Raw genomic sequence first — 13,626 nt, 5'->3', positions numbered from 1 at the left:
GAGCTAATGGCAGAAATTAGCATCCCTTTTCAAGTGCATGATCCCCCCCACACGTGAATATCACACCGAGATTCTTGTAATAGCTGCAAAGTCCTGCAGATCCAGTGCTGGGCCTGGGCCAGGGGGTGGCAGCCCAGTAGCCCCCATACACTCAGGATGGATGCGGGGGTCCAACAGCCCCAGCTGCCCTGCTCACAGCACAGATGCGGGCCACTCCTTAGCTTATCCCAACTTCTCTTTCCAACTCGGAAGCACAGCTCTCTAGAATGTACTCACTTTCTTTTCATTGTGAACACCAGCACTACATCTGTCCTTCTCCTCGTGGGCCAATTCCCAGAAAGGAATCAGCTTTCTGTCACATCCCCAGGGCTGTGTGCTGCCCAGGGGGCCATTAGCGGCCCAGGGGTACCTGGTGCCAGCCAGGTGACTTTACCTCAGGTACCAGCCCTGCTGAGGGTGGAGTTCAAAGTCACATTCCCAAGAAAATTACAAACTAGTAAATGTAATGGGCTTTTGGCATCCTTCCTGAGGGTCAAAATCATGGCACCTAAAATCTCAGTAGTAAGGAACTCTCCCATCTCCAGGACCCAAGGTGATCCTCTGGAATTCCCTGAGGGCCCTGGGGACAGTGCTGACCCAAACATTAGTGTCCCAACACCTGTCTCTGTCCCTGGTTCACCGGCCCTTCTAGGGCAGTGGCTCGAAACCTTAGCTGAATGTCAGAACCACCAGGGATGAATGAAAAACTGCACATGCCTGGCTCTTACCTTCAGAGATTCTGGTTTAAATGGCCTGTGGTTGGGCCTGGGGACACAGATTTTGAGAGGCCTCAGAGGGAGACTTTTTCAAAACAGAAGACAAAGCCAAATGAATGAAACAGAAAGGGGGTGGGGGCATGACCTCCCTTCTAGGCTCTCCATTTCCTCTTACTGCCACCACACGCCCCATAGAGGCCTAACTATTTATAGAGTTCCCCCTTTTCACAAATGGGAAAATAGAGGCTCACAAAGGTTAAGTGACCTGTCCAAGTTCCAAAGGTCAGGCAGGGCCAGGGCTGGGATTTAAACCCAAGTGTTCGCCCTGTGCCCCAGACGGTTCTCCCAGCACACAGAAGCCAGAGACTCGAGAGTGACTTAAATTTGAAGAACTCCACCTGCCCAGAGATGTTCCAGAAGGCCCTGTAAGCAGTGTCAAAGGACAGCCGCCACCCCCATTTAGCAAACACTTGTCTGAACAAGTGACACGGTCCACATCAGCCCCCAGCCCCCTTGCACCCAACCTACCGAAAGAATTCCCTGTGTGGTCCTAGAAACTATAAAAAAAAAAAAAAGAGAGAGAGAGAGAGAGAGAGAGAAAAGCAAGCAAGGAAGCAAGCAAGCGTTTGCTTCAGCAGCACATATACTAAAAAAAAAGAAGAAAGAAAATTCCACTTCATTGTTTTGCATGCTCAAGGATAGCATAATGCTGCAAAAATGTGTAATCTCAGAAAAACTTTGCTCCTCTGAGCATTTAAGACTGAATGTGAAAATGTGTTTGCTCTCGGGTTTTGTACACGTGCCAGCAGATGACAGCCCACAGCAAACCCTTTTGGACGCGGCCGCGCAGGAACCAGGAGAGCAAAACCCAGTTCTGCAACGCGCTCCCCACCCGGAGGCCTCAGCCCCAACCATGGAGCCGAGTGTAAGAAAGTGCCTGCCTTCCCAACACACCTCATTATTTTCTTTAAAGGTGGATATGATTTGGCACCAGCTCCTAAGCTAGGAAAGTTCCCTGGAGTTCCTGCCTTCCTCTCCAGCCCCACGCACATTCCCCGCTCCCACCCTCCGCCTAATGGGGCCTGCTGTAGGGCTTCCGGTTTGGGGCAATGGGGTTCAGGTTGACAGCATTTCTAACAGAGTTTTAAGTCTGGCGTGTGGAAGAGGCCTTCCTGGCCAGTGGTTGACAGCTGGAAGTGATCAGGCGGCCACCTCCAGCCGTGGGAAAGCTCACGTTCTGACTGCTCCGTGCACAAGGACAGGGATCCCAGAGGCGACTGTGGGTCCTCAATTGGGATATGAGAAAAAGAGGTAGGGCTGTGTAGCCCCGCAGCCCCACTGGGATCTTTCCTGCAGAAACGGGGTTCCTGCCTTCGTGAGAGCCAGCCAGGAGGTCCTCCAGAGGATGGGAGGAACATAGCAGGATCCCTAGACCCTCCTCCCATCCCTCAGTGCTCTGCAGACAATATCCTGGCCAGAGAGCTTTTAAAAAAATGCCCAGGTCTTTATGCTCAAAACTCTAATTTAACTGGCCCGGGGGCAGGGGTGTCCAGGCATGTGTACCTTTCAAAAACTCCCCAAGCAACTGTCAAGTGCAGCCAGAGTTGAGAAGTATAGTCCAAAACTCAGGGCATCCTTTGCTGGGGGCCTCTGAGGCAACCAGGCAGGGGAAGTGAATCTACCCAAAGTAGCCTAAGTGTTACCCCAAGGGCTTGTAAGGGCACAGGAGGTGCCCCATGGACACTTACTGAATCAGCTATCTGATTGCACCCAGCTGAGGGACGACAACCAAAGGGACAAAGTCCAGGCGGTGCCGGGCTGGAGCTGGAAGGCTGACTCAGGCTGCAGCCTTGGCCCCCATCCCAGTCTTGGGCAGGGACTGTAACAAAACCCCCTCCCTCCAGGGAGCCCTGGCCACAGCCGGCTTGGGCACTCTTGGGGGGTTGGCAGCATGCTGCCCCACAGCCCAAGCCTGCCTCCACCTCTGCCAGCACTCCTCAACTCTCCTCCCCCACTGTCCCTCTGAAACCCTTTTGGGGTAGGAGGTGAAACAAGAAAGAGTTCACCATTTTTATGAGTTCAACTACTGTGTCTAAGGTGTGACATTAGATCAACCCAGAAGATTCTCCTGAGAAGGAAGGTGGCAAGAAAAGGACTGGAAAAGTGTAATCAGGGTTCAGGAACCATATGATTGGAATGTCTCCAATAAAATAAAATACAGCAAAATGACTGTGCCTCCATTTGACATCCATCAAGTCCCAGTAAAGACTCTTTCCTAGTGATAGATAGCATATTCTTTCATAATAAGCTTCAGTTCACACTTGTTCAGTGTTTGTCTTCTCACAGACCATAAGCACCATGACGGCAAGAATTCCTGTTGGTTTTATTCTCTACAACATCCCCATTTTTAAACATGGCATCTGTCCTATTGTAGGTGCTCAATAAACGAGGTATTAATCATTAATCAAACAATAATGAATAATACTAAATCTACTTTTGATACTTTGGGGGAATCCAATGCCCATATTAAAAGCCCCAGAGTTGTCCTCAGATCTAACCTCAACCGATGTGAATTCTTGAGCCTTCCCCAAATGAAATCAAGCTCCAGAGTCCTTGGATCATGATGAATTAGACAAGAATCACACACCAGAAGGTGACCTTGAGTTGTGTTGTCCAGTTAGAGAGCCATTAATCAGGTGTGGCTATTTAAATCTACAATGATTAAAAGTAAACAAGATTGAGCATTCAGTTCCTCAGCCACATTGGCCACATATCAGGTGCTCAGTAGCCATATGCAGTATTGGCATGAACATCTTGATCATCAAGGGAGGTCTCTGGGACAGAGCTGGCCTAGACATTCATGCGCCTGTCAAGGGAAAGGCAATGGGCACACATCTGTTCATCTCTTCATTCCTATCCCACACCCACCCATCTTCTCTCTCCTCCTACATCCCTTCCGGTTGTCTGTGGAAGGTTTTTCAGAACTAACCACACATCACTGGCAAAGGATTATGTTGACAGCTGTGCTACAAGGTAAGGCCCATTTCCCTGCATTCAGTATTACCTGTAACTTCTTATTTAATTCATGCCACTAAAAGTGCACACGTCTAAAGCCCACTGTCCCAGTGACTGGGATTCTTCCCAAGAACAGACTTTCTAGTAAATTCCTCTCTTTCTTCCAAACACTGCCTTGCCCCCAAAATCCCAGAGCCAATTCTGTCTGCTTCATTGTACAAGTGGTCCTGCACAGTATTGACTGGAATGGACTGTTTGCATGGAGAAGAAAGCTGGAAAGAAGAGGTGCCTCCTTCTCTCTGGTAGGGAGCACCATAGGCCTGAAGAGATACCCACTGATCTGGGACAAAGTCAGCATCTACATACAAGCAAGAAGTCATTGCATGGAGTTTACATGATGCACATCCAGGGCAGACTCAGTTATCTGGCACTCAGGTACTACACCAAGTTGTCCATATCCAGGCATGGTCACTGACTTTATGTTTTTAAATGTGGTAAATATTTATAACATATGGGCAAAATACCCATAACATAAAATGAATAAATGGGAAACATCGAACTGAAAAGCTTCTGCACAGCAAAGGAAATCGTCATAATAAAAACCTATTGAATGGGAGAGAATATTTGCAAATCATATATCTGATAAGGGACTAATATCCAAATACATAAAGAATGCATACAACTCAAAACAAAATATATGGATACATATGTTTAAAAAATAGGCAGAGGATCTGAAGAGACATTTTTCCAAAGAAGACATCCAGATGGCCAACACACTGGCCATTCGTGAAAAGGTGTCCACATCACTACTCATCAGGGAAATGCATATTAAAACCATAAGGAGACATCACCTCACACCTGTCAGAGTGGCTGGTATCAAGAAAGACAAGAAACAGTAAGTGTTGGTGATGATGTGGAGAAAAGAGAACCTGGGGCACTATTACTCGGGATGTTAGCAGGAGTGGCCAATATGGAAACAGTATGGAGGTTCCTGAAAAATTAAAAATAAAACTACCATATGATCCAGCAACCTTATTTCTGGACACTGATCTGGAGAAACACTAACTGGAAAAGATAACTGCACCCCCATGTGCACTGCAGCATTATTCACAATCGCCAAGATTAGGATGCAACTGCAGTATCCATGGATGAGCACTTGAATGAATGCATGGATGGATGAATAAAGATGTTGTACACACACACACACAGGAATATTACTCATCCATAAAAAAAATGAAATCCAGACATCTATGACAACTTAGATAAAGCTTGAGGGTATTATGCTAAATGAAATAAGTTAGGGTGCCTAGATGTCTCAGTTGGTTAAGCACCCAACTCAGTTTAGGCTCAGGTCATGATGTCAGGGTTCTGGGAGTCCAAGCCTCACATCAGGCTCTGTGCTGGCAGTGCAGAACCTGCTTGGGTTTCTCTCTCTCTCTCTTTCTCTCTCTCTCTCTCTGCCCCTCCCCCGCTCACACTGTGTGTGTCTCTCTCTCAAGATAAATAAATAAACTTAAAAAAAAAATTTAAGGAGCACCTGCGTGGCTCAGTCAGTTAAGCATCAGACTTTGGCTCAGGTCATGATCACATGACTCATGGGTTTGAGCCCTGTGTCAGGCTTGCTACTGATAACTCAGAGCCTAGAGCCTGCTTCGGATTCATTGTCTCTGTCTCATTCTGCCACTCCCTCACTTGCTCTCTCTCTCTCTCTCTCTCTCATAAATAAACATTAAAAAATTAAAAATAATAAAAATTTAGAAAATAAATGAAATAAGTCACACAAAGACAAATACCATATGATCTCACTTATATGTGGAATCAAAAAAACCCCCAAAAAACCACAAGTAACTAAAAAACCAAGCTTACAGTTACAGAGAACAGACTGATGTTGCCAGGGGTAGGGGATAGAAGTGGGAGAAATGGTTGCACTGTTTTCTTTTTTAGTTTAAATTAATTGAATAATTTATAAGAAAAAAAAGAATGGGAGAAATGCACCAACCCCGGGTCTGAAGGGACTAGGGGTGGATGAGGCCACAACCACAGCGTTAGGGGAAGACTGCTGGACAGGAGCTGTGGCCTTTCATAGAGGAAACAGTCACAGCCCACTTGCACCTGGAAGGAGAGGGCACGTGCCTTACAGTGGCCAGACCAATGGGAAGCCAGATGGTGAGGGAACCCAGTGACGTACTAGTGAGATAATTCAGGAAACAGCAACCAACTGTAAGTATCTCTAGACTAAAAGCAAAAGCTCTTTTCATTAGTTACCTGAGCGACAGACAACTGGGCCACAGTTTCATCAATACAATGAAAGGATTAAGTTATAATCCATCCAGATCAGACTCCTAGAGCAAAATCAGGAGGGAGAAGGAGAGAAAATGGGTCTGGGGGCAAGTAGAAAATGTCAGCACATGCTGCTATAGAGACACAAGGAAAATCACAATAGCTTATAAGGAAAGGGGAAGGCATGAAGGCAAACGAGTTCGTATTTCCAGCTCGCTGAGAGGGTTGAGTAACACTGAAGGACGGAGAGATACTGTTCTTAAGACCAGGAGGCTCTTGGGGAACTGAGCCAGTGCCGCTCAGATCGATGGTGAGAGAGGACGCTGGGTCAGAGTGAAGAATGAAACAAGCAAGAGGAGGCACAGACCAAAAACCTCTTCCATCAAGTTTGCCAGTGGCGGGAAATGAGAAATAGGGTGGTACCCAGGAGGAAAGGTGGGCTGAAGAAGAATATTTTCCCCCTAAGTTCAGGAAAATCCTAACCAGGAAGAGTGTTGAAAGCCAGGATGAAGTAGAGAGGGCAGTGCGAGAGCCGTGGAGAAGCGTTCCTGGTCCTCATCCGGGAAAGACTGTTCTGATGAATGAGCCCTGTCTGCTGTGGACACAGGGTAGGGGTGAGTGGAGAGGCAGGCAAAGGTGTAACTGAGTCAAACCCAGCCTCTAAAAAAGAAAATTACCATCTTAACCATTTTGAAGAGCATAGTTCAGTGGCATTAAGTCCATTTAAATTGTTGCACAACCCTCACCCCCATCTCTGCACCCATTAAACACTACCTCCTCATTTCCTTCCCCCCACCCCCGGCCCCTGTAACCACTATTCCACTTACTGTCTCTGAATTAGACCTCTCCAGGGACTTCATATAAGTGGAATCATACAGCATCTGTCCTTTTATGACTGACTTATTTCACTTGGGCATAATGTCCTTGTAGGAGAAAAAAAAAACACGTTTCCTCTACCCTCTTAGGTTTGTTCTGAGTCCTGTGAATTAAACTGACAAAAGACAGATTCACAGAAGAAAAGACACCCAAATTTTATTGATGTTAATATTTTTTACATGCATGAGGCTTCACAGAAAAGAAGTGAAAAACAGAAGAACTCAGGGGACTATATACCATTTTAACACAGGGTGATAAATTATGAAGTGACTTGACCAAGGAAAAGGGGCTTGGGCTTCCAGGGGCAATGAAGTGAGGGAATGTGACTAGGAAATCTACGGGGGAGACTAATGGGAGGTAAGGGTGATGTCAGGAAGGCTTGCATGTGCAGACGTATCTTGGTGCCAGCTTTCTATCTAGAGCCATTAGGGTCATTCTCTTTATCCTGGTATAGGAGAGGCAGGAAACTTAGGAACCTGATTTAAAACAGAATAAGGGAAGACAAAGGGCTCATCTGGGCTCTGCTGCTTCTCAACTGCTTTAGCTCAAAATAATCAATATGCCAAAGTGGCATGTTTGGGGTGGCCTGCTCTGAATTCCTTCACCCTCAAGGTTCATCCATGTTGTAGTATGTGTCAAAATTTCCTTTCTTCTTTCATAGTAATTCACTTTTACAGAGTTTGGTCTCATGTTCTGATTTAGAGATTAACAAGACAATAAACTAATTTTTCTAGAAACTACTTGTGACAAATGGTTTGTCTTTTTTTCTGACTTTTGTTATTGTTTGTTTTTTTTATCAATCAATGAATAAATAGATTTGCTTTTAATGGAAGTAACAGAAAATACAGTCAATGGAAGGGATTCCAGAATGGTGTTGAAGGAAAAGTGGTTCTGCACCAGCAGGAGACACACCTGCCATTTGATTTCAATCCACTTTGTCATACAATCAAACCTTGGTCATTTGAAACCACGGACATCTACATGACAATCTCTGCGACCTGAGGGGATGACTCTACCCATCCCAGGTCCCTTCCAAGGCTAACTTTCCACAGGATGAAGAAGTCCCCAACACAGGACAAAGTGAAGGAACCAAAGGGCCTTCTTCAGGTTCAAGCACATCACACACACAAACCACAAATTTCACCGTATCTTTTTCTGCTCCATGACACATTTTTAATTAGATCTCTGCATGAAGAAAAGAATGGAAGGAAAGAGATAGAGAGTATTTTCCTTGACTTTGTAGGTAAATCCATCTAAGTGTTAAAAGCCAGAATGCTCAGGCAAATATAGTTCTGAAATACAAAATGTGCCCAATGAAACTGAAAGATTGATGAGCCCTGATTGAAATCAGATTACAAGATAGCTTTGTACACTTAAAATAATAATAACAGATCCTAGACCAAAGCAATGTGTTCAGAATGAAAACATACACACAGGAGCCTGCTTCCCAGTACAAAGGTTCTATTTGCTGGGGACACCAGGATCGTATGCCACTTATTTTGTTTCCTCTTGAATTAATTTGTCGTGTACTTAGAGCGGCAAGTTAGATTTCAAAACCTACAGTCTTCTTTGCCCCTCAGCAGTTTGCTCAGCTCACACAGAGCTGTAACATGCAGTCCCTCCCACAGCCACCCAAGTCTTTACAATGATCACCGCCTTCACCCTGGGGACACAGTGACTCTGCAGTGCTGAAGGAAGGGGATTCCGGAACACCACAGCAGCTCAGGGGAGGCCTGGCCGGCCGCAGCAGCCAGTGAAGCTGTGATTCTTCCATTCCTTCCAAGAAGGCTTGCATTGCTATAAATGACAACATCCCACAGTGCAGGGTGTGTCCAGCACCGTGAAATACAGCTTATGCATGTGCTCCTATGAGTTTACATTCTTAGTTTTAATTTCCATACTTTGGGAAGTCCATTACAAAAGTCAGGCCACCGTGGGAAGGCTCACTCTCCCAGCTTTCTGGAGGGTTCCATAATCCACCATTAATGAAAGCCTGCATTCCCCCACAGGATTCTTTCCAGGACGGTCATCATTGCTGCTGCAGGCTGCTTCCCCAGATAAATTCTATACTGTTCCCTCCTCAAAGTGACATCACGTTTCCTGGTTCCCGGGGCCAGAATCACAGGACACTCCTCCCGCGCTCACTCTGGTTTCCCACAGTGTGAGCCATGAGAACATCTGCTGGCTTCAGCCTGGCGCAGGATGCTCACCACAGATACAACTTTCCATGGTCCGGGGATTCAAACCTTTCTTTTCAGAAGCACCAAATAACTCTAGTTTGATTATTTCCTCTTTTTTTAAAGAGGAAAACTCATTTCTGCAAATTCTCCTATGAAACTCATAGTCATTTCAAAATCCTTTTTCATGTGTTTCCTTGCACTTGGTTTGTAACATCCAACCTTCCCCTTTAGGGATCTTGGTCCTTTGGATGAAGACCATGGATGCTGGCAAGCTTTAGGCCACACCTGTGACTTGGTGAGGTCCTTTAGATTCATAGAAAATCCCAAGACAGGAGGAATGTCTCAGCAGATTCAACAACACCACTTCTTCCTTTGGGCTAATTCATTCTCCATAAAAGAAATAATCTGGGAATTGAAAACATAGGAACACTTGTATTTCTTTTCTAATTTATGACATTGGGGAGAAAAAGTACCAAAAGAGTGTAGTTTCATATTTCTCACATTGTCCAGGATAACCCAATATTACTTTAGGGTTTAAAATATTTTTTTAATATTTACTTTCAAGAGAGTGAGACAGACTGTGAGCAGTGGAGGGGCAGAGAGAGAGGGAGGCACAGAATCTGAAGCAGGCTCCAGACTCTGAGCTGTCAGCACAGAGCTAGACATGGGGCTCAATCTCACAAACTGCGAAATCATGACCTGAGTCAAAGTCAGATGTTTAACCAATTGAGCCACTTAGGCACCCCCTTTGGGGATTTTTAATCAATACTTAACACAGGGAAGTGGAGACATTCTCATCCACCTGCACTCTGCTTAGAAAGAGCATGGTTTTCCGTTTGAAGGGGCTGTGGCAGCCCAGATCTGAAGGTATCACAAGTAGTGGGTGAGCAAAAAGAAGAATTCGGCTTATTTGCTTTCAAATGGGTAGAGGTGACAGAGTAGGAGGCCACCAGAGGAGGCAGAAGTAAAGGGGAGCTATTCTCCAAGATGACTTAGGCTGGCCAGTGGATTTTCAAGAGTGGCATCACCGTGGCATCCTCTAACAATTTGTATGGCCTCAGTCTCCAGTAAAGTCCGCATTGCTGACACAGGCTTGTTGGAGTGGATTTTTCTCCGGGGACTGGAGGGTGTACATTGGCCAGTTCCATGTGGTTCTGAGCGAGCCACACACAGAACCCACACACACAGTGGGCTATGGGATAGTTCGCCTTGGACACTATCCCAGTCTGTTCTAGGCATCCACAATTCTTACAAACTGAGAAGGGAGCGAGACAATATATAGACTTGAGGTGAGAGGGGGTGCAAATGACACTAATTTTTTTTTAAGTTTGTTAATTTATTTTGAGAGAGAGAGAGTATGAGTGGAGGAGGGGCAGAGAGAGAATCCTAAGCAGGACCTATACTGTCAGCATGGAGCCTGCTGCCGGGCTTGAACTCATGAACTGTGAGATCATGACCTGAGCTGAAATCAAGAGTTGGACGCTTAAGTGACTAAGCCACCCAGGGGTCCCTGACATCAAAGAACTAGTTTTAAGCATAGGTGGCTAGCTTCCATTTCCTTGAAATCAATTGTTTTTAAGAAAAACTACATAGATTGCATCATTGTTTTTGTTTAGTTTAAGTAAAACAATGAAATACATGGTTTAAATAGTGGCTCTCATCCTGCTAATAATATAAGCAGGTGCCTAAGCGGGCCCATAACCCAACACCTTCACTGAAATTGGCTTCAGTTTTTACAAACAAAACATATAAGCAAGGATGATATTTTCAAAGCCACAAAATTAATCTTTAAAATATTTCCCTGTTTTTAGAATTTAACTTTCTCAAAATGAAGTTCTGTCTTTTGTCACTGTAACTTCACAGTAACACCAAACCATTTTTTATAGTTGTATTAAAAAAAAGAGAGAGATAAAGACCCAAAATGGAGTCACTTGTGCTAAGCCCCATGCCAGCAAATCAGGTGAATTTTGATTTATAATCATATAACATGAACTCCTAAAGAAGGAAAGCTGTCTCTTATATCAGAGAGATAGTAAACGTACACTCACATCTTGGCAAAAAATTTTAAAGGTTACATTGAGATTGCCAGTTCAGGAAACTAAATTATATCACTACCCTGATTGATTTAACTCAAATCCACCACATTTCAAATCCTCATTTTAGCTGCAAGCTGCTGCATTTTCATTGAGTATTTACAATTATTTTCAAGATTACATGTGTGTCACAATTCCCATTCTGAAAACAAAAGCCACGGGGGCACCTGAGTGGCTCAAACACCCAACTCTTGGTTTCTGCTCAGGTCATGATCTCAGTTCAAGGGTTTGAGCCCTGTGTCAGGCTCCATGATGATGGTGTGGAGCCTTCTTGGGATTCTCTCTTTCTCTCTCTCTGCCCCTCATATATGCTCTTTCTCTCTCTCTCTCATAATAAATAAATATTTATAAATAAAATGCATATACTCTGTGTGTTGTGTGCATGTGGGATATATAAATTTACCATACGGCAAATATTTGCAATAAGACTAAAAATATGGGTTCCTTCTTGGGGTGCCTTGGGTGGCTCAATAGGTTAAGCATATGACTTTGGCTCAGGTCATGATCTCATGGCTCGTGAGTTCAAACCCCATGTCTGGCTCTCTGCTGTCAACGTGGAACCCATTTTGGATCCTCTGTCTCCCCCCACCCCACCCCACCCCCCGTGCCCCTCCTCCACCCATGCACACACACATGGGCTCTCTCTCTCAAAAATAAATTAGAAAAAAAAACCATTTAAAAATATAGGTTTCTTCCATAAAAATGGTCTCAGTGGCCCATATAAATTATAGTTGGCCTGACCAAAGGTGATGAATAATGAGGTGCTGTCTCATGGCCATAACCTTCAAATGGTAGTCCTTGAACTATCTTGACTTCCTTCACAACAGGTCCTTTTTATCAATACCCTTGACAACAGACCACATGGATCACTCAGTGACAGCTCCTGGCATCCCCTCATTCCTATGCAGTGCTATTGCACGTTAAACACAGAGGAGAGGTCACCTGGCCATTAGACTGGGTCACTGCTTCTCATCCTCTGCATGGCCAGGTCTGCTTCCCCCACCACACTGCACAGGGACTGTGCCCAGCCTCCAGACAGCACCACTCCCACCACCCCTTGCCCACACCCCTCCTTCTCCCACCTCTAATCTGTACACATTGCCTGACCAGCATTTGGAAGCAAACTTCTGATGGTGTCCCAGAACAAGAACCTTCCATGACTCCCCTTTGCCTAAATGATAAAGCCCAATCTCCCAACACTGGCTGTTATGGGTTGAGTTGTCATCCCCAAAAAGATTTGTTAGAATACTCATCCCCACCCAGTACACCTCAGAATGTGACCTTACGTAAAGATAGGGTCTTTCCAGAGGTCGTCATTGGGCCCTAATCCAATGAGTGGTGTCAGTATAAGAGGAAACTCAGACACAGACACAGAGGGAAAGGATGTGACAGACACTGGCAGGAAGGTGACCATCTACCAGTCAGGGAGAACAGCGCTGAGCAGAGCCTTCCCTCCCCTCAGGAGAAGTCAGGCCTGCAGAAGCCCCTTCATTTCCTACCTCTAGACCCCCACCCATGTTTACTTATTTCTGCTGGTGTTCTCTCATGACTGCACATATGCACCTGGAACAATCTTCCAAAGCCCCGCTACAACGTCACCACCTCCAAACAGGTTCTCAGATTCCTCCTGGCTGGAAATAATTCCTTCCACCTCTGAACATCCTCAGCTATTTCTACTTCTGTATCGCAATTCTCATTTCTACCTTTTATTTTATAATTATTTCTATCTATGTCTCATTTCACTGACTGGATGGGAACTTCTGGAAGGCAAGAGAGAGGTTGGGTTCCTTGCTAGCTTCCCATAGGGCCTAGTCCTAGGCCAGACGTAGATCTTTCACAAAAATATTTATTTATGAAACTGAGTAACCAAGTCTCCAAAGAAGTCTTCTTTAACCCTGTTGAGTTTTCTGCCAATTTGAAATGGCTTAAGCTAATGTGGCTTCACTCCAACATTTTCCAGGGCTATAAATGAAAAATGTGTTTTTCTTACCCTACTATAATTTTAACTAGTACCCTCATCTGTTAGATATTTACTATCTAATTTGTCTTCAGAAAAAATCAGAGAAGTGACCTTACTATCAATACAAGTGATTTTCTACACCATTTTGCCACAAGGAAGTCCTCAGCTACAAAACAACTATATACAAATGGCGATACACACATACAAAGGACTACTACTCAACAATACAAAGTAATCAACTGATACATTGATAGTAGTACAACATAATGTACCTCAAAATAATCTGGAATGTACAAAGGCTAAAAGGTAACGTAAGAGTACATCATGTATGACTATTTACATGAAACTCTAGCAAATGCTAACTTATCCATGGTGATGGAAAGCAGATCAGTAGTTGCCTGGGGAGTGTGTGGGGGAAAAACCAGAGGGAAGGACTGCAAAGGGGTGTGAGGAAACTTTGGGGGGTG

General features: G+C 44.8%; 1 protein-coding gene across 1 annotated transcript in view; it reads right to left on the bottom strand.

Moving 5' to 3' along the window:
- Positions 1-13,626, bottom strand: part of EMILIN2 (elastin microfibril interfacer 2) — a 53,997-nt gene that overhangs the window by 29,147 nt on the left and 11,224 nt on the right. The gene's annotated exons all lie outside the window — the stretch shown is intronic.

This window comes from Suricata suricatta, chromosome 14, assembly GCF_006229205.1.
Source record: "Suricata suricatta isolate VVHF042 chromosome 14, meerkat_22Aug2017_6uvM2_HiC, whole genome shotgun sequence".
Taxonomy (NCBI): domain Eukaryota; kingdom Metazoa; phylum Chordata; class Mammalia; order Carnivora; family Herpestidae; genus Suricata; species Suricata suricatta.
This window is presented reverse-complemented; position numbering and strand designations above follow the sequence as displayed.